Below are 20,913 nucleotides of genomic sequence, written 5' to 3'. Positions count from 1 at the left end.
ATTTTTAACAGTAAGGGTAATTAACCACTGTCCAAGATTAGGAGAGAAGCGGGGAAGTCTCCATTGCTTGGAGTTTTTTATTCAAGATGGCGGTTCTGGCTAAAAGACACATTCCAGTTCAACCCCAGACTGCTGAGCTCCATGCAGGACTCACTGAGGGAGACCCAGGGCCATGCTATGCAGGAGGTCAGATTCGATGATCATAATGGTCCCTTCTGGCCTTGGAACCTATGAATTACCCCTGTTTTAGAGATAGGGAATTTAAGACACAGAGAGTTTAAGTGGCTTGCCTGGGATCATGCGGGTAAGTTAGTGGCTGTTCTGGGAATGGATATCACATCTCTTGGCTCCCAGCTGCCCTGTTTTAAGCACCTTGGTAGGGACAATGCTACAAAAATATAAGACGCTGGTTATTATTCAGAGGCATCTTTGTTCTGTAAATGTACATGAGTGAAAAATAGGATGGAATTAAGCAATAATGACCCAAGCGCCCAGGTATTTCCTGGGAATTAATGGCCAGCTGGGAGGAACTGATGGCCCAAGGAGCTCACATGGACCATTAACTCCAGCCGGTCATTAGTCCCCAGGAAATACACTGTGCTGCACCGAGGTCGTCAGTGCTATCACAGGCTGGGAATAAAATAAATCTAAGCATGTTTTTATGGGCGCCGCTGTTTCATGAGGAACGTACAGGGCCCGGCTGGGGAATTAATGCCCTGTGCATTAAGCAGACAGATCGCTCCCATCAACCCTCAGCCATCCCAGCTGGTTACAATACAAATTAGCGAGACAATGACAATGACAGCGCAAGAAGCAGTGTTCTCACTGCGAGTCTGGCCCCGCAGCCAGAGAGGGGGCAGGTTTGGGGGTGGGAGCGAGAGGAGGAGGCGGGGCTGGGAAGGAGTGGAGAATAGGTGATAATGAGAGATGGTGAGAGAAAGACAAAGCGGGGAGGGGACAGTTCTATCAGAGAGAAACTTGGTCGTTCATTGCCAAATCAAACCCTCAAACCAGATTAGCAGCACGGTCTAGAGGTTAGGACTCGGGACAGGGAGTTCAGGACACCTGGGTTCTACCACTGGCTTTGGGCAAGTCCTATCCCCTCCTATGATATGGCTGGCTTGCAATTGTAAGCTGTATGGGGCTGGGGACTGTCTGTCCAGCAGCCAGCCCCTAGCCCAAAGGGCCTCTGATCTTGGCTGTGGTTTCTTTTGGCTATTGTAATAGCATAAGAGCAGAATGGTCCTACTGGGTCAGACCAAAGGTCCATCTAGCCCAGTATCCTGTCTTCCAACAATGGCCAGTGCCAGGTGCCCAAGAGGGAATGAACAGAACAGGGAATCATCAAGTGATCCATCCTCTGTCGCCCATTCCCAGCTTCTGCCAAACAAGCTAGGGACACCATTCCTGCTCCTGGCTAATAGCCATTGATGGACCTATCCTCCATTAATTTATCTAGTTCTTTTTTGAACCCTATTATGGTTTTGGCCTTCACAACATCCTCTGGCAAGGAGTTCCACAGATTGACTGTGCATTGTGTGAAGAAATACTTTCTTTTATTTGTTTTAAACCTGCTGCCTAGTAATTTCATAACAGTGACACTAATACAGAAGGGGAGCACTCTGTGCTGATGTTCATGACGGCTCAAGGTGCACAGCAAAGGAGATGCGGGCCCTCTAACCAAAAGTGTGCTCACGCAGCAGTGCCAAGGCCAGCTCCCCAGCTAGTGTATATCAGTGCTCATTTACACTGGTCGAAGATCTGCCCCCTGCATGCAGCAGGTGGGGAGAATGGAAATCCAGCAGAATCAAGAACAGCCATCTCAGGGGACCCCAAGCCAGCTGTTTCACTGAGCACCTAGGGCCCTGCTGCCTGTCTCTGTTCCAGACCCTTTGGCTGCCACCAGCAGTAACTGACTGGCACCTGGTCATTTGGCTGCACCTCCTGAGCCCTCTGAGCAGCACTAGATGCCAACTGCTTCAACTGGTTTCAGCGTGAGGGGCAGGAAGTCAGTACGTGTTTGAATGGGGCTGTGCATAGTGTCCCTGCATTGCATCTCCAGGACCTGCTATCTAATCAGGGATCTCTGTTGCTCGGCAGATCCCTGCAGTTCTGCTCCTTGGTTTCAGTATTGCACCTTAAGAAGTTGAGCAGGCTAGGTGACTATGCCACCAGCTTAGTGTCTGACACAGGGCAAAGCAGCTCAAGCTGACTTGATCTAACTTGAGAACCCGGAGTCCTGCATCAAAATCCCACTCTAGGTGCCAAAATCAGCAGTCAGGTTTTCAGTTGTGGATTTGGAGAAGAGATGGGGACTCAGCACCATGCATATCAGGCCTTTTCCAAGTGCCTGATTTTTGCCAGGCCAATTTTTCCACTGTTATTCCATTTCCTTGGCTGCCATGGCAGGCAATGGTGATGTATGTCCGGGGCATAAGCATAGCTGCTGGCATGATTTATGAGCCTCCCACTCCCCCCAGAGAAATAGACCTCCGCTGATCCCCACACCCAGGAAACATTTCATTTGTACTTTCCACACCAGACGAAGGTGGAAATGAAAAGGCCGGCCTTAGGCACAAGCAATTAGGCTGCATGGTATAAAAGACTATACACTTTAGCAGATGAATGCATCAACATAGAAGTATATAACATAACGAATGGTGCAGAGGAGCTCAGCTGGTTGCTCCTTTCTCATACTATGAGAACAAGGAAGGAATTCAGTGGACCTGAGGCCATACACTTCCAACTGCAAAAAGGAATTACTTTGGCACATGATATATAATTGACCTGTGGAACTTACTGCCACATGATGTTGACTAGAGCTGGGCAAAACTCTTCAACGGAAACTTTTTGTGGCAAAAAAAATGCAGATTTGGTGACATTGAAACATTTTGGGGATTCATGTCAGTTTTGCCAAATTGTTTGTTTTGGGGGGGGAAAAACAAAAAAAAATCTGGAAAAATTTCAAACATTTGCATTTTTTAGAACATAAGAACGGCCATATTGAGTTAGACCAAAGCTCCATTTAGCCCTGTATTCTATCTTCCGACAGTGGCCAATTCCAGGTGCCCCAGAGGGAATGAACAGAACAGGTAATCATCAAGTGATCCATCCCCTGTCGCCCGTTCCCAGCTTCTGGCAAACAGAGACTAAGGACACCATCCCTGCTGATCCCGGCTAATAGCCATTGATGGACCTATCCTCTATAAACTTATCTAGTTCCTTTTTGAACTCTGTTATAGTCTTGGCCTTAATAACATCCCCATGTAAGGAGTTCCACATGTTGACTATGCTGTCTGTATTTGTTTTGAAATGACTTTATTTCAAAATTTCCTTTCATTTTTTTAAAAACAAAATCAAAACAATTTAAAAATGGTCAAAATCAACCCCAAATTATTATTTTTTTAATGTTGCAGTTTGCCTAAAAATTCAAAAATATTCAGTTTTGGTCCAATCAAAAACTTTTTTTTTATTATTTTTACTTTTTTGAAATTGCCAAGAAGCTGAAAAATTCACTATTTATCCAGCTCTGTTGTTGAGTTCAAGAGCTTCCAGAATTCAAAAAAAGGGTTTGATAGCTATCGACAGTAATAAGCAGCATAGCCTAGTGGGTAACACCCGAACATCATACCTGGGAGTTTTTGGTTCTGTTCCCAGTTTTGCAGCTGTGTGACCTTGGTAAGTCACGTTCCCTTGGTGTGCCTCAGTTTCCCCATGTGTAAAATGCAGATGATCTTTTGACATCTTCAGATCAAGACTGGATGCCTTTTTGGAAGGTGGGCTTTAGTCAAACATGAGTCAAATTAGATTATCTGATGGTCCCACCTGGCTGTGCGCTCTGTGAAATGCTGGCGTCCTTTACATCAACAAAATCTAGCTCATCCACAGATCTCAAAGTACCTTACAAAGAAGGGCAGTACTGTTATCCCCATTTTACAGATGGGTAAACTGAGGCACAGTGCAACGCCGTCATTTGTCCAAAGCTACATGGTGGATCAGTGGCAGAGCTAGGAATAGTCCTAGTCCAGTCCAGCGCTCTATCCACTGGGCACACGGCCTTTTGTAAAGTGCTTTGAAATCTACACATGAAATCTCTGTAGAAGAGCGAGGTATTAGTACACTAGATACAAGCGTATTGATAGCAAGAGTAGCTCCAGTTATATTAGAGAAGATACAGTTTTAGGATAGAAAACCTGCTGCTTGAGAACGTGAGCCAATCATTAAGTGACAGGAGTTAGGAAGAAGTTATGGATAAGTTAGTTATCCTCTGAAACAGCTAGTACTGGCCACTGTCAGAGACTGCATTAGCTGGACCACTGGTGTCACCTGGCCCCCTGACTGCTATGTTCCTACTGAACGTGCCCACAGAGAGTCCTGTAGTGTCAGCAACTCCATGCTTCTGGGACTTCCCACACACACACACACACACACACACACACACACACACACACACACACACACACACACACACCCCGGATGAATCTTCATTTTTATTAATAGCAGAAGTAGCTCCTAGAGGCACAACCATGATCAAGGGCACTGCACAAGAGTGAGAGACAGCCCCTGCCCCAAAGAGCTTACAGTCTAAATAGACACGAGTGGGAGGAGAAACTGAGGCACTTGCCACAGATCAGTAGCAAAAGCAGGACTCAGGCAATGCGGATGCTCAGTGTGATTTTACCTAAGGTATTTCCATGGTTCCCATTGCTCTAACACAGGAAGCAGGGAGCGGCTTTATTCCCCATTTTACAGAGAGGGAATTAAGACACATAGAGACTAGGGTAATTAGCCCAGAGGCTGACTGTAGCAGGGTAGAACACTGAAGCCAGATCTCTCACAGCCCAGACGAAGCACACAAAACACCGGGCCCAGCCTCCTTCTCCAACGCCACTGAGCCCCATTCTTTCTCGGGGCTCGAGAAGCATTAAGGCCAGCTGTAGCTCCAAAGCATGGGTGCCCGATGGCGCTCGCGCACTTCCCACGCCCCCCTCCGGCGTAATCCCTGCACCGTCTTCGCTCCAGAGAGACGCGCCTTGACGAGGTTCAAGCAAACAACGCCATAAAAGAGACATTTGCTTTAATTCTCTCCGGAAGGGACAATTGAGCGCAGGCTGTTTGCAAGCTGTTGGCAGCTCTTTATCGCATACGCTTGCGCTTTCGCAAAATGGTATCCGGGAGCGGATTGGCAGGGGTCAAAGGTCACGTGCCAGATTCCCACGCGCCGGACAGAAGAACAGACGTGGGAGAAAGAAATTGAAGCCAGAGGCACAAAATTGAGCCCAGAACTAGTTAGGGATCAAAGGAAACGATGAGTCTTGCTCCAGGCCCCTATACCATATTTACAGTGGCAGTACACGAGCACTTGGATATCGAGTTGAGTTTTACAAGAAATACATAGAAATCAGAGGCTGATGGTGATTATTATAGGTATTACGGTAGCATCCCCCCACTGAGATCAGTTGGGTGGCATCCACAGACCTTGAGAGAGAGACAGAACATGCCCCGGACAGTTTACAGTCTAAACAAAATGTGGCCCCACACTTAAAGGAGCAATGGCAAGGGGGAATCAGGTCCTTCCAGAAAGGCAGGGAAAGCAGCATAGGGCCCCCTTTCTGCCACCAGGACCAGCCAGGGGGGTCTCATACTTACCTATCATCCAGGGTAGGGGGTTGCTGCCTTCTTCTCTTCTTGCACACAGAGTCCTCTGCTGGGGTGGGCTTGGTGCGGGGCAGAGGTATCTGAGAGCAGAGGGGCTTGGAATTAACACACCACTGAGAAATGGATGCCCAGCTCACCCTATCAGAGCTATTGCTCCAGGTTCTCTGCAAACCCAGGCAGACGTCGTAGCACTGGTTGCACTCAGAGCAGTTCCTCCTCTCCAAACACATGTTTCAGGCTCTATGTAGACGCAGGAGGATGTTGGTGTGTCAATTACACTAGGTTCGTATTTTCCAGCTTTTCTTTGCAACCACAAGTCCTAGAAATTTACTGTAAAAAATGAAAACATTCATTCTGATTTAATCATATGACTTCAGAAGCTGGGTTCCTAATATGCTACCTATGCTTTAACCTAGCCCTGCAAGGTACGATTATCTTTACCACCATGGTATCTATAACTGCTCAGATCCGAGTTAGATGGCACACGGGTTAAATCACTGGCACTTTTTACCAGTGCTGAAATCACACACACAAAATAAGAACAATAATCACAGTGTGCACACTTGCTCTGGGCTCAGAGCCATCTCATCCTTTAGCAGACTGGGTTTTATCCAAGTTTTCCCTTGGATTTCAAGGACAGAGATTTCACTGAAGAGCAGCAGATTTAAAACAACTAATCAAAACCTTCCTGCTTTATGAGTGCGACTTACTGCACTGAAATTCTGAATACCATAGCTTATGGAGGGATTGTAGTTAAATTGCCTTCCTTTGGGTTCAAGAAGTGATTAAATAGGATGATCTTGTGCTGAAGAATCTAGCTTGGCACTCAGGAGATCTAGGTTCAAATGTTATCTCTACTTCAAACTGTGGGTGTGGCTACATTGCAAAGAAAAATCCCATGGTGCTAAGTCTCAGAGTCTAGGTCAATTGACTTGGATTTGTGGGGCTAGGGCTGTGGGGCAGAAAATATCAGTATAGAGAGACATTCCTGCCCCAGCTTTGAAACCCCGTAAGGGGGAAAGCTCCAAAGCCCAGGTTCCACCTTGAGCAGGAATGTCTACACTGCTATTTTTAGCCCCTCAACACGATGAGCCTGGGTCAATTGATCCAGTTTTTTGCAGTGTAGACACATCCACAGGGAGTTTGTAGTAGAGATGACATTTGAACCCAGATCTCCTGAGTTCCAGGCTAGATTCATTTCTGTACATATACCCTGTGTGACCTTGGCAAGTCCTTGTCCAGTTCTGGTGTCCTCACTTCAGAAACAACGTCAACAAATTGGAAAGGGCTCAGAAAAGTGCTACCAGAATTATTTGAGGCCTGGAACCTCAAGAATTTCTCCAGGTCACTAGCCATAAGGTTGGGGGGTTATTTCACAGAAGTTTGGCAGGCTCTTCTAGGATTTGGAAAATTCAGGTGCTTCCTCGGGTCCATCAAAACTGGGAATCTCTAGAGATAAGCTGATTTTGGTGAGATTTCAGGGACATGGAGTTGTAATTATCCTGGAAATACCTTTCCTTGTAGTTTTGGCTGAAAACACAAAACATAGGGTTATTATAACACAGCCTGGGTTCATGTCCTGGCTGGAGTGAGCAGCACTGGGGACCTTTAGCAATTCAGCCTTCAACTGCAATAATGAAACACACTAAAAAATCACCAGAACCTTTGGGAAGAGTGAGTGAATGCAGCAGATAAACCAAAAACCAGATAGAGGCCCAGACCAATGCCCCAGATTTATACGATCCCAACTTTCAGATCCGCATCTACGCTTTGCAACTGGACCTGTCTCAGTCATTGACTGAACAAAAATCCTGGATTAGATCCTGTCTGAATTCTGGGCAAATTTGGATTCAGATCCAGGGCACATCTCTACTGAAGCAAGAATAGATCAAAGGAAGAATACAGCCCCAGCTTAGATCTCAGTAATAAAGATAATTCATAAAGAGGTGTAACCACCAGAAACCAAATGCATTTAGAAATACAGACATTTTATATAATGATTAGGGGATTAGAGTAGAGGAATGGGGCAGTCAGGACTCCTGGATTTTTTTCTTCTGACTTGCAAGCTGCAGCTTCACCAGTCTATGCCTCAGTTTCCTCATCTGTCAAACTGAGATAATAGTACTGAAATTCTAGGTGCTTTGGGATCTTCAGATATAAGCAGCTGCAGAAACACAAAGTGTTTTTATTTTGTGGCCTATGGCCAGGGCCGCCCAGAAGATTCAGGGGGCCTGGGGCAAAGCAATTTCGGGGGTCCCTTCCATAAGAAAAAGTTGCAATACTATAGACTACTATATTCTCGTGGGGCCCATGCAGGGCCTGGGGCAAATTGTCCCACTTGCCTGCCCTACCCCCCCTGGGCAGCCCTGCCTGTGGCTCCTGAACTAATTAGCCAGTTTGGCTACAAACCATCCTTGGCAGGGTAATTTGCCTTCTTTTATTGGATCATCCTTCTTCATTCTATAACCATTTACTCCTGCTGAAAAAAATCCCTCGTGTTTAGCTCACTTGGATAGTGCAATGCCCATCAGTCCTTGAGAGTGGAAATAAGTGAATTAAAAACTGACTAACTGATAGGTCTTAAAAAGTAATTGTAACCAGGGAATCATCATTCAGCAGGCATGTTTCCAGTTGGGCCTTGCAGGGGGTCAGTTCTTGGCTCTACGCTATTTAACATTTTTATCAAGGAGCTTGAAGAAAGCAAAATCATCACTGATAAAGTTTGCAGATGACAAAAATTGGTAGAGGGGTAAATAATGAAGAGGGCAAATCACTGATTCAGAGTAACCTGGGTGGCTTGGTAAACTGGATGCAAGCAAAGAATATGCATTTTAATCCAGCTAAATGTAAAAGTATACAGCAGGGAACAAAGAACGTAGGCCACACTTACAAGACGGGGGAGTCTATCCTGGGAAGCAAGAATGAAAAAGATTTGGGGGTCGTGGTGGCTAATCAGCTGAACATGAGCTCCCAGAGCAACACTGTGGCCCAAAGAGCTAATGTGATTTTGGGATGCATAAGCAGGAAATCTCCAGTAGGAGCAGAGAGGTCATTTTACCTCTGTATTTGGCTCTGGTGTAACTGCTGGTGGAATCCTGTGTTCAGTTTTGCTGTCCACAGTTCCAGAAGAATGTTGATCAATGCAGAAGGCTCAGAGAAGAGCAGTGAGAATGATTGAAGGGTTAGAAAACATGTCATATAGTGAGAGATTCAAGGAGCTGAGTCTCTTGAGCTTAATAAAGAAAAGGTTAAAGGATGACTGGGTTAAAATCCTACACAGGGAACAAATATTTAAAAATGGGCTCTTAGCAATGAAAAGTCTAACATAATCTGTGGCTGGAAGTTACAGCTAGACAAATTCAGAGTGGAAATAAAGGGGAAAATTTTGACAGAGGGTAATTAGCCATTGCAACAATTTATCAAGGGTCATGGTGGATTCTCCATCACTGACAATTTTTATAGATTGGAAGTTTTTTTCTAAAAGATCTGCTCCAAGAATTCTTTTGGAGGAGTTCTCTGGCCGGTGTTAGACAGCAGCTCAGACTAGATGATCACGGTGATTCCTTCTGGCCTTGGAATCTCACTTTCTGTCTTTTATTTTTTGTTATCCTCTTGTCTTTAATGGGCCTTCAATAACAGCAGTGGCTACAGCTGCTGGAAATGTTTGGAACAAAGGTTTTTTCATTGAGAAATGGCCTTTTTTAAGAGTGAGACAAAGTGGGTGAGAGAATCTCTTTTACTGGACCCACTTCTGTTGGTGAGAGAGAAGTTTTTGAGCTACACAGCCCTTGTCTACCTCACCAACAGAAGTTGTCCCAATAAAAGAGATGACCTCACGCACCTTGTCTCGCTCATATCCTGGGACCATCACCCTATACTTTTCTAAAAGGTGATATTTTCACACAAAAATTGTTCCCATTGAATTTTTGTTTTTTTCTCTTGAAAATTGGCCTTTAGGATCTTTTTTTTTAACTATCAAAAATGTTATCAAAATTTTTCACTGAATGAAAAATGGGGTTTTCATTCATTGATATTTTCCCCCAACATTTCAGTAAGGTTTTTGATTTAAAACTTTTTTTTTACATGTCTACATTGAACACTTCAGAATGAAAGCAACCGCACCATTTTTGCAAAACTAGGTTTTCATTTTCCAGCCAGTTCTAGTGGGACCCCAATTCTGAACTGTACAGTAGCAATCTGAGTGTAGAACCCAGCCCCACAGCTATGCAAAATCTATGTGTGTGTGTGCGCATGCGGGAAAGGCTGCTTTATAGTATCCAGACTTCACTCTGAGGACTGTGGCATGACGGATGCGTGCCTCACATGTCTCCCTCTTGTATACTGATGTGAACCAGGGCGCCTCTGCTTGAACTGCTACTGTCTGTTCAGGAAATACGGATGGGGCTCCATAGCATCTCAGAGCAGCGCTCCACGGCAGAATGCATGCTGCCCAGGGGAAGTGCACCAAACGTTAACAACAGGCCTGGGAAACGATGTTTGGAGTTAGATCAGAACCCAAAGCACCAGTGGGTTTGGAGCAGGCTCTGATCCATCTGACAGTGATGGGCGTCAGCCACTGAGCTTGGTTCTGGATCCTCCCAGGGCGCTAGTATATTAAAATGCAGCATGGTTTAGTGGGTAGGTGTAGGCGCTCAGGAGAGGTAAATTCTGATCCCAGCTCTATCCCATTTCCCCACTCTGTGCTCCAATTTCCAATCCTACTCTTACCTATTTAGAGCATATGCTCTTTGGGGGCAGGACCACTCTTCTATTATGTGCTTGTACAATGCCTAACACAATGGGGTCACCTCAGTTTTGGTTGAGGTCTATAGACGCCCAGGCACTCCACTGGTCCCCCTCTGATCCATAGGGGATATGAGAGTGTAACAGCCGGGACCTGCAGAGCTTTAGCTCGGGCTGCAGCAGCTCATGCATTTAGCCATGGATGTCCATGGGTCAGTCCCTGGAGTGCCAGCCAAGAGGCATGTTAACAATAGCACGTAGCTTAGCTTTGTCTTGAGCAGAAACTTGGTCAAGAGTCTCTAAAGTTGTCAATTAAATAAGTGGGCTAATTTCCAGAAATGCTGAGTGGGAGCTTCTGGGGGCTCTGACCTTCTGAAAGTCCAGCCACTTATGCAGGTGCCTAACAGGAAACAAGTAGCCTAACCTTATGCAGCCATTTCTACATCTCCAATTCATAGCTGAAGGCCAGAAGGGGCCTTTCAGTCACCTCTTGTGAGCTACCGTATGGCGACAGCCCTAGGATTTCTCCCGCTTCCCCCTGCATTGAAGATTGGGGAACTATCCCAGCAGCTGGCACAGCAAAGGTGGGATTTGAACTCTGACTCTTCGACAGCCTCACCCGGGCATTCAGTGCTGCAGCGGAAAGCTGCCCCACAGGGCTGCAGCTCAAGAGCAAAGATTTAAGGCTGGACTCCTCAAAGTCCCCACTGGAACTCCTAAAACTCTGCCACGCTTTCAGAAAGCCGGGGGTCTGGAGCTGCATTTCCCAGGGGGGCTTCCTGCCGGGAAGGGTGAGTACAGCTCCAGCAGTTCACCTGTGCAGAAACCAGCACTCATCTGGGCTTTGCCTGTGCGACCACCATCGGTGCTCAGCTGTGTTGCCTCTGTGCTTGCCTTGTTCTCACCTGCCCTGCATCCTGGTTTTCATCTGGGCACCCATAAGCACTTTATCAGACACTTCATCCTTTTCCAGTCAGTTCACAGATCAGAGGCTATTGCTCATATGAGTGAAACAGAAATAACATGCTTGGCTCCAAGCCACCCAGATCCAAGAGCTTACAATCTATGCACTGGGAGGCACTGGTTTTATTCTCCTGCAAAGACCCCTGACCACCTCCCCAGCTCCCCTCCCCAAATGGCCCAATTCCACCATCACATCCTTTCTTTTCCTTCCGCACATCCCACATACCCCCTTTCCCCTGAGGCCTTCCTGCCCCCACCCCACTTTCAAACCTCACTTGTCTCTAATGCACAGGGCTGTAATCCCCCCGGGAGAAAGCTCCCCACCCCCAACAAACACTAGCAAGGCTCTGGGTTCCCATCCCAGCTTGGTTCCCCATTTCTGCATGGACCCAATGTGGCCTGAGCCCCCCACCCCCCTGCAGCATCTTGAGTGGCACTCAGCAAAGGAGCATCCAGTGGTCCAGGTGCCATTATCTCTGGGATAACAATGCTAGCAGCCCGATCAGCAGCGTTATTGGCCCGGGGCGGGGGAGGAGGAGGAGGAGGAGAGATTTTTATACCTCCAGGGTCAGATGCTGCACAGCAATTATACTGTGGAGCCTGCGCTGGGAGAGGGAGGGGCATCTGGAACGCAGCACTGCCTCGAAACAGGTATCAGGCAGGCCATCCATCATAGGGCGGGTGGCAGATGCTTAAAAAATAACAGGGGAGGGGGGAAGCAGGGTGTCCAGATCACATGATCTTTCTGGGTCAACAGGAGGGGGGTAGGTAGGGGGGAGAGCTGATAGGCTGCTGGCTGAGTGGTACTGGGAGGATGCTGGGATGACCTGGAGGTGACCTTGTTCTCTTCCCCCCCCCAACTTCATGCACAGCTGCAGGGCATTCTTCCCAGCTGCCTGTCTTTTCCCTTCCACCACTCACTCCATCAGCCTGCTCTGTTCTATTCCACTCCACATAGGCTCCTCTCCTGAGCTCATCTCCGGAACAGCTTAGCTAGATCCTCGTTTCACACACTGAGGAGGCCTCCATGCAGGCCAAAGGGGGGAGCAGGGTATGGTCAGGGCCCTGATTCTGGTCAGTGGGCCCACTCCCCTGGGGCGGCTCCCCTAGGGCGGATCCATATTCAGTGGTGCCAGACGCTGCTGCCACCAGCAGTTCCTGCTGGGTGGCATATAGAGGAGGGGAGGAATACGAGAAGTCTGTCTCTGTCCATCCCCATATACCCCCTTTCTCTCTCCGTACACCCCCACCTATCAGTCTGTCCATACACTCCCAGACACAACTAGCTAGCCAAGTTTTTAATCCCATTCGTATCCCCATCCAGTCACAGGGTTTATACATCTGTCACAAGGGTGGCGGAGTCAGGGCCCTGCACCGCCTACTTCCTGAGATTCACTTTGACTCTTAGCCAGCCAGTAAAACAGAAGGTTTATTAGACGACAGGAACACAGTCCAAAACAGAGCTTGAAGGTACAGAAAACAGGACCCCTCAGTTAGGTCCATCTTGGGGGTTAGGAAGCCCAGATCCCAGTTCTGAGCCTCACTCTGTTTCCCCAGATAGCTCCAAACTGAAACTCCCTCCAGCCTCTCCTCTGGCCTTTGTCCCTTTCCCAGGCATTAGGAGGCCACCTGATCTCTTTGTTCTCCAACACCTTCGGTTGGCACCTTGCAGGGGCCCCCATGAGAATACAGTATTCGATAGTATTGCAACTTTTTTTTTTCGAAGGGGCCCCCGAAATTGCTTTGCCCCAGGCCCCCTGAATCCTCTGGGAGGCCCGGATTGTTTGTCTGGATCACCACTCAGTGGGTCTGAGGTAACCAGCCTCCTTATATCCTGGAATCAAGACCCAGATTTCAGGGGAGTGGCGGTTAAGGTAGATATTGCGGTTTCTAAACAATTCAAGTGCTCCCTCGGTTCTGTTTCAAGGAGAGCACCTTGTAGAGATGGCATAGAAACTGCAGGCCCAAGTCACTGTGGCTCTGTCTCTGTATCTAATCCCTAGGAGCAGTCTGTTCACCTTTGGATAGAGGAGGAGGCAGAGGTGAAAGTAAGCTGGTACAAGCCAGTACAGCGTACCGGCAAGAGCCAGTACGCCGTGCTGGACTGCACCGGCTTTCGCTGAGGGGATTTAAAGGGCTCTGGGCTCCCTGCTGCAGCTGGCAGTCAGCCCAGAGCCCTTTAAACCCCCCGCCGCGACTCCGGCAGCCTGGCTGGGGCCAGATTTAAAGGGCTCTGGGCTGTCGTGGCGACAGTCAGCCCAGCGCCCTTTTAAACCCCTCGTCCCCAGCTCTGGCAGCAGGGCTAGGGCTGGATTTAAAGGGCTCTGGGCTGCCGCGGCTTCAGTCAGCCCAGAGCCCTTTAAACCCCCGCCACAGCTGAGATTTAAAGGGCTCAGAGCTCCCTGCTGCTGCAGGCAGCCCAGAGCCCTTTGAATCCCAGCCGCGGCTCCAGTGGCCAGACTGGAGACAGGATTTAAAGGGCTTGGAGCTCCCCTCAGCGGCAGGAGCTCTTGGCCCTTTAAATACCTGCCCCAGCCCCACAAAGCTCAGGGTTCCCCGTGGCAGCCGGAGCCCCGGGCCCTTTAATTTGCCCCTGAGCTGGGGGCCTCCTAGCTACCTCTGCAACTGGGAGGTCCTGGTTGATTTAAAGGCCCTGGGTCTCCCAGCCACAACTGGTGTCCCAGTGCCTTTAAATCTTGAGGCCACATCCCTTCTGGATAAGGCCACGGCTCCTTCTGGATGAGGCCACGCCCCCTCAGGACTTCGGCAGTACCGGTAAGTCCTGTAAGTTACTTTCACCCCTGGGAGGAGGGGTGTCTGAAGGCAGATTCATAATTCTTCATCATTCTTTCTCCCAAACCAGCATGCTGAGCTGTTGCAAGCAGGTATGCTCCACCCCAGAAGTAGCTGCAGCAATGAGTGAACTGGATCTAGTTCAGAGACTGTTAAGTGCCTGGATAGGAAAGGTGTAGGGTGACCAGACAGCAAATGTGAAAAATCAGGACAGGGGGTGGGGGGTAATAGGAGCCTGTGTAAGAAAAAGACCCAAAAATCAGGACTGTCCCTATAAAATCAGGACATCTGGTCACCCTAGAAAGGTGCAATATCATATGTAGTAAGTTGTCTCCCATTTAGCATATCATCCCTCAAGGGCATATTGGCTACTAACTGACTTCACCACCTGTACAACTGTAATTCACAAAAATATTGTTACTGTTCTCAGATGAGTAACTATATTTTATTTTTGTGACAGGTTTGAGGGGGTTTCTGTGATGGTGTTTGTCACTTTCACCTAGAGTTGGCTGAATTTTTTTTCAAACTTTGATGACGCCGTTCAGCTCAAACCCATATCTTGGTGCAAACACTAAAATACATTTCCATTATTTTTTTTCTCTGTGTTTTGACCCGCTTCTAATCTGGCTTCTATTTCTTGAGCTCTGAAAAATGTCATGGAGAGTTCCAAAAATTTTAAAACGTTCACAAAATCTGTGACTCTTTTTGCCCCACCAACTCTACTTTTATCCAGAGGTCCACAAAAGTCTAATTAGGGCAAAACATTCAAGAGTAGCTTGCTGATTTTGGAAGGTGAGGAGGGGTTAGCTGCTGGGGACAAGTTGGGGCTGATTTTCACAAGCTCAGGGCACCCCACAATTCCAAAATCTGGAAGGAAGCATCTTTAAAAGCAATAAAAAGAAATATGTTTTTTTCACACCATGATGTTAATCCGTGAATTCATCACCATAAGTTAAGTATCAGGAGGTAGCCATGTTAATCTGTATCCACAGAAACAACGAGGAGTCCGGTGGCACCTTAAAGACTAACAGATTTATTTGGGCATAAGCTTTTGGGGGTAAAAAACCCAACTTCTTCAGATTATCAGCATAGGTTATCAGTAAGAGCAAGAGCTTAGCAGGATTCAAAAAAAAAAAAAAAGACTGGACCTTTATATTGAGATTGAAAATATCCAGAATTACAATAATAAGGATTGGTTTTTAGGTATAAATTCATTGAGCAGGGCAACATTTTGGGTTGAATCATTTATTAGCCAAAAATTGCAGTTTCAGGGTGTTGGTGTCACTAGGTAGAAATCTCCTTGCTTAAGGCCTAGGTTAAGGCCTATGTGAACCAAAGTACCTCCATGTTAGAAGCCTTTGTGTTAGCCTTACTAAACTTATGTAACCTTTTGTACTAAAATGCTGACTGTAACTTCTGTACTAATGAATGCTGACTGTAACCACCTGTGTTATAAGCTAACTGCTAAAACAATAGGGCTGTAGTTAGCAAGGCCGGTTACTACTAGATAAGATAAATAAAAAGCAGATGTGATGGCCAAGGCCATGTGCATAAGAAAGTAGCCCACACAATGAACAGCATAGAAAAAAGGATACAAGAGGGAGGGTATAAATATTAGTGCCCCGTCTGTGTGCGGTGTGCAGGATTTGAGATTGTTTCTCCCTTGCACCTTATTTGAGCTCAAATAAACTTGGTTGTTTGCTTCTCCACCCTGGTGTGTTCATTGGTGCTAAGCACTCTGGGCAACGAACCGCTGTTGCTTGCCTCTGGCACTTCTGTGTCGGCAACAAGGGTAACCGAAACTATTCACAAATGTGGGTCAAATGGGACAAAAGTTTTTTGACTGAATAAAAAATCAAAATGGTTCATTTCTAGATTTTCAAAACAAAAGATTGTCATTTTGTTTCAAAATTTAGCTAGCTTTGTTTAAAACAAACTTTTCAAAAAGGTTAAAACAGCCCACGATATAACAAAACAAAACAGAAAAAAATAATTTTGGGTCACACAAAACATTTGATTTGACCTGTGATGGGCTGTCCACCCCACACAAGACCTAGAGGTGAAGCCAGGGAGTAGGGTGACCAAATGTCCCGATTTTATAGGGACAGTCCTGATTTTTGGGTCTTTTTCTTATATAGGCTCCTATTACCCCCCACCCCCTGCCTTGATTTTTCAGATTTGCTGTCTGGTCACCCTACCAGGAAGTTAAGTGAAAGCAGGCTCAGCTGGGCAGGAACTGGCAGGGCCTATAAAGCCAGGTAGCTACAACAGAAGCGGGCTGCTGCTGGGAAAAAGCAGTCACTTCCTGGGAATAGCGTGGAGTGTTTGAAGGCTGCAGAGATGTGCTGGGAGGATAGTTTGGAACTGGTACCCCTGGAGAAAGGAAGGGAACCCGGATGGCAGGAAGGAGCAGTGAGGGTGAAGAGAGTAAAGCTGGGCTGAGGTTCCCTGGACTGGAAGCAGGAGTAGACGGCAGGCCTGGGTTCCCCTAAGTCAGGATAGGGCAGTGAATGGGAAGACTGCCTGGGTCACTGTGGGAGTGACAGAGACGTGAAGGACTCTACCCTGGAAGGGGAACACTGAGCCACCTAGCCGGAGCGCTGAGTCACGAAAAGGACACTGCAGTTCCTGGAGAGAGAGGGGCTGCAGACCAGCAAGAGAGTGGGAGTGACGGTGTGCAAACTGCGGATGGGAGGCATCTGCCTGGAGAGCTAATCCCCAGAGTGACTAGGAGGAGGCACCAGAGCAGCAGCGGGTGTTGCACCCCATGACACAATCCAAACTATTATTTTTTGGTTTGTGTTTTGGCTAGTAAAACTGAAAAATGTCAGTTTCAGTTTAACCCAAAATGTGGGGTTTTTTTCCCCAGATTCTTTCGTTCAGCCACTGAACCGGAAACATCAGTTCTTCGCTCTGCTCTAAAATTAGGTAAAATTTCAAAACAAAACATTTTGACCCACAAAAGGAAACTTTTCATTTTGAATATGCCAAAACGGGATGTTTCAATCATTTCAAAAGTTTGCCAAATGAGGAGATTCAGCAAAACTGATCCTTTCTCGCGAACGAGGGGCAGGTCAATAAATCATCCTCCAGGTAGGAATAGCAGGGGCAAACAACCTAAGTCATTTCAAGATCAGTGGCAAGGCATGATATTTTGAGTAAGGAATGCAATTCTCCCCTTCCATGCACGGTGTGACATTGCACATACGGAGCATGCAAGGTCATGCTGTGCGGAGACCACCATTGTGTGGAACAAAATGGCACCTTCCATGCAGCATGACCTCACACATATGGTGCGTGCGTACAAAGTGATGCTGTGCAAAGGACACCATTCTACAAAATGGCATCCTCCCTGTGCGTTCAGGGGCAAGATGAAATTGTCCCATGGGCCTAGCTGGTCAGGACGTCATAGTCAAGCCTTTCAGGGGTTGTAGAGGTGCGGACTCACCCCTGCAGCACCTCCTGCTGGTAACTTCTGGGAATTAGCTCGTTCCAGCTCCGGAGCGCCCTCTGCAGGCCAGTGATCCACCTGTCCTCTGGCCCCCATGTCCCTCCCTGGACCCTGGTGCCCCTTTAACTGGGGTGCTGGTCCCTGGCAGTACCCCACCAGTTCTGGGTCTCCCCCTCCCAGGGGAACCTCCACCCACTATCCCCACTTCGCCTCATTCTTGGCTACAGCCAGTCATCACTTAGGCCTTGTTCACTGGGGCAGACTGCAGTGTATCAGCCACTCATCACAGGCAAAGGCGTTTGGACCTGCTGCCTCTGTCTACCCGTATGGGCTGCCCCTTTGCAATCCCAATACCCAGTTGGCCTTACCCTAGGCCTGCAACTTGGGGGGGGGGGCGTTTCCAGGCCGAAGCTCCCCAGCTCCTCTTGCCTTCCCCCAGCCCTGCTCCACCTTAGGTACCCAGGTACGCTCCCTAGCAGCCAGGCCCTTCTCCCTCTAAAGGCAGAGAGTGAGACTGCTTCAGCCCAGGAGTCCCTTTACAGGGCCAGCTAAGTCTGTTTGCGGCTGTTTCCCCACTCAGCCTGAGCTGTTCTCCCAGCCTGCCATCCCTCTCCCAGGGCTGGTTCCAACCCTGCCAGGGCTGAAGCAGGTCATCACCCTGCTACAGAGGTATGCAAAGCCACTGTTGAAGATTTAGCCTGAGAAATTTAGGAAGGGGATTGATTATATGACAGGGTGAGGGACTGGACTCAGTGACCCAGGAGCTCCTTTTTAGTCATACGTCCTGTGTTCCTATGGATTTGCATTTTCTGACCAAAAGTTTAATTGGTTCATTCCTGACCAGCTCTGCTCAGCACCCAGCAGCTCCCATCCCAATACAAGAGGCCCCATTTTTATGGTGCTGAGCTGGTTGAAAACCCAGTCTTGTGTTCCCCTGACTTGGATGGATGCACAGCAGCATCCCTTAAAAACAAGCCCTGGAGGGGTCTAAAGCCTCATACCCCAAAATTGAAGCCCCCAAAGGCAAAGTCTGCTTTGGGCTGCATCCTCCCCAGTGCTTGGCCAGTGATTTTGCTGGGATAGTAAGAAAAATTGGGAACTGGATCTGAAAGGGGGATTTCTCCCTGAGCGTCTCCTTCCTCCAGGGGTCCTTTGGGATCTTTGAAATCCAGATGTGGCTGGGGATTCGGCAGCTCCAGTCAGCCTCTGGTCAGCAAGTGCGAGGAAGATGGAGAGCAAGGAGCCAGTCTGGGACCCAACTTCTCCTCTCCTCCCTTCCTTCCCCAACCCTGTCCTCCCGGACACATACATCATCCGTATTGGCATGTTTGACAAACGCACAGACACCTTCGCCCACTGCCCTTTTAGCAGGGCTGGCTGGGGTTGTTGATGAGGTTAGCATGTCAATAAGTGCAGCGTCCCCTGAATGCCACCTTGCAATGCAGCAGCCAGCCCGGTGACAATGTAATTACTCTGGGATGCCAGCTTGCAAAATTTTGGAGGCTTTTCCACCACCCATCTGGCTGAGTGAGCACAGAACAGGGGTCCATTCTGATTTGGGGCTCGATTAACAAAGAACTAAAGAAGGGTAACGTCATTAATGTCAATCAACATGGGCATTGAATTTATTTATGGATAATAGTTCCTGGCAGACTACTTGATACCTTTTTTTTAATGAGATTACAAGTTTGATTGACAAAGGTAATAGAGTTGGCATCATTTACTTATACCTCTATAAGGGTTTGACTTGGTGCTGATTAAAAAACTAGAATGACATAAAATTAACATGGCACACAGTAAATGGATTAAAAACTGGCTAACTGATAGGTCTCCAGACGTAACTGTAAATGAGGAATCATCATCGAGTGGGTCTGTTTCCAGAGGGATCCTGGCGGGATTGGTTCTTGGCCGTACACTATTTAATATGTTTATGGAAGAAAATGTCAAATCATCACTGATAAAGTTTAAGGAGGATACAAAATTTGGAGAAGTGCTAAATAATGAAGACAGCTCACTGATACAGAGTGACCTAGATCACTTGGTAAACTGGTCACAAGAGAAAAATATGTGTTTTAATACAGCTAAATATAAATGTGTACATCTGGGAACAAAGAACCATTGACTCTAAAGAACGTAGGTCATACTTACAGAATGGAGGACTCTATCCTGGGAAGCAGTGACTCCAAAAGAGATTTGGGGCTCACGGTGGATATCAGCTCAACATGAGGTCCCAGTGCAACGCTGTGGCCAAAAGACTGATAGCAATCCTGGGATACATAAAGAGGGGAATCTTGAGTAAGACTAGACCAAATACACCTCTGTATTTGTCACTGGTGCAACTGCTGCTGGAATATTGTGTCCAGTTCTGGTGCCCACAATTCAAGAAGGATGTTGGCAAATTGGAGAGGGTTCAGTGAAGAGCCACAAGAATGATTAATGGATTAGAAAACATGCCTTATAGTGACAGACTCAGAGCTCAATCTGTGTAGCTTAATAAAGAGACGGTTAAGGGGTGACTTGATTACAGTCTATAAGTACCTACATGGGGAACAAATATTTAATAACAGGCTCTTCAGCCTAGCAGAGAAGTGGAAGCTGAACAAATTCAGACTGGAAATAAATTTTTAACGATGAGAGTAATTAACCACTGGAACAACTTACCAACGGTCATGGTGGATTCTCCATCACTGATAAGATTCAATGTTTTTCTCAAAGATCTGCTCTAGGAATTCTTTTGGGGCAGGTCTATGGCCTGTGTCATACAGGAGGTCAGACTAGGTGATCACAGTGGTCCCTTGTGACCTTGGAATCTATGAATGAGACCTCCATTTGGGACTGCAGATATTTAAAACAGTCACTAGAGGTTGATTAGTCTGTTTACCAGCAGTCCACTTGCAGTCATGCTGCCGGGGATTGGGAGGGTCTTGCATAGTCACCAACTCTTTAGCTAAAGATGGAAGTAACATGTTTTTAAGGCCTTCTTAAACTTAACCCAAATCTCCTGGGTTCCAGCCCAGTGCCTTAACCACAAACCTGTCCTTCTTCCCTAACTAGCAAAGCTCCATTCCATGAGCACAAGGCATCTGCGTTAGCTTGGGCAGCAACAAAGCTACTTGCTGAATCAAGCAGAAATGACAGTGAAATATTCAAACGTGTCAGCCCCCCAATAGTCAGAGGTGATGCGTTGGGGGTGGGGAGCTTACGGGGTCATGTGCCCTCCCCACCCCCCAGATTTGCTGCTTGTCTTGTACTAATCATGCTGTCCTGTACTGAGCATGCTCAATAACACTGCTGAAGCTGGCTGC

The sequence above is a fragment of the Gopherus evgoodei genome, chromosome 3 (assembly GCF_007399415.2).
Source record: "Gopherus evgoodei ecotype Sinaloan lineage chromosome 3, rGopEvg1_v1.p, whole genome shotgun sequence".
Taxonomy (NCBI): domain Eukaryota; kingdom Metazoa; phylum Chordata; order Testudines; family Testudinidae; genus Gopherus; species Gopherus evgoodei.
This window is presented reverse-complemented; position numbering follows the sequence as displayed.